The sequence below is a fragment of the Arachis ipaensis genome, chromosome B06, assembly GCF_000816755.2.
Source record: "Arachis ipaensis cultivar K30076 chromosome B06, Araip1.1, whole genome shotgun sequence".
Lineage (NCBI taxonomy): Eukaryota > Viridiplantae > Streptophyta > Magnoliopsida > Fabales > Fabaceae > Arachis > Arachis ipaensis.
The window spans coordinates 29,449,694-29,451,100 of record NC_029790.2 but is presented as its reverse complement, the minus strand read 5'-3'; positions in this window follow the sequence as shown (position 1 = coordinate 29,451,100).

Genomic DNA, 1,407 nt, shown 5'->3' with positions numbered 1-1,407 from the left:
TACTTGATAAATAAAGTCTAAAATTTTCTATTGGTTGTGTGGTCTCAATCGTGCCTTCCTATTGGTTGGATACACTGTTTAAGTGTGTAGTGTGTACGTGTATTGCGTACTCCCTCTTCTTGGTTCCATATGGTGTTTTATTTTATTTATTTTTTTTGAAAAAGTTTGAAACCAGCTGTTATATTCTCAGTATTCTTAGCGAGCAGTTTAAAACTTTTAATTTTAGTTTAATATTATATTTTTAATCAATATTTTAAATATTAATAATTAATTATTAACTATAAATAATAAATTATATATGGCATTACTTTTATTTTTTTGGGCGTTTACTTTTTTTGGCCAAATTTATTTGTTATAAATAAAGTTGCAGAGTCACCAAAAAAAAAAAATGAAGTTGCAGGCCTCAAGGTTTCTACTGACTATTGAGAATGCTTTTAGCTGAAATTCTAGAACCTTCATTACGGTTTTTACTTATACTATGTCCTTTGGAATTGATTTTCTTTATTTTTTTAAATTAATTTTATAAGATATTGTATTTTACATGAATTAATAAAATTAAAAAACATTGAAAATTTTTTTATATAACATATTTTATAAGATTAAATTTTCAATAAAAATAAAGAATCTATTCATTCTTTATATCCAATAATTTATTCTTTTTTATGCTATCATTCAAGAAAATTATGTACGTAAAAGTTTTGAACATTAATTTTTAACAATATATAATCAATCGTTTATTTTTATTATTTTTAATAAAAAAGTATGTGATTAGTCTTATTTTTCTTATATTAACGATATGTTTGAATACCAAATTATTAGACATGTAGTTTCATTTGCTTTAATTATTAGCAAACAATAAATTATGATCATGATCAAATCAAAGTTTGATATAAAAACGACCAAATAAACACGATCTGAATCTTATTGGAAAACAGCTTAGAAACCGTTAATATAATACAATGTGCAATTATACAGAATATCAATAAAAAAATTGCCTGGCCTTAATTCTTAAATCTTAATCTTAGTGCGGGGCTTTGAGGAGTATTATTTTATTATTTATTGAAGAGAAGAAAACTCTAGCCTCTAGGAGAGGAGGAAGGGGTAGTTTTGATGTGAGGTTTCGCGGAATGTTCTTAATCACGCAAATCCATGGGTGGCCCGCAAAGTCAAAGTTGTAGCACAGTACTCCGGGTTTCATACATCTGGGTAGATTTGAGAAATCAGTAAACTAACACTAAATGCTTGCTCTCATTCTCATTTGCCCTAAAATCAATGGTTTTCATTTATTTGTGCTTTACGAGATTAAATGTGAACGAGACGACTATAAATAAACGAATAAATAGAGAGAAAATTCATAAATATTAAAATATATTTTAAATATTATTTTCAATGGATAAAATGTAAAAA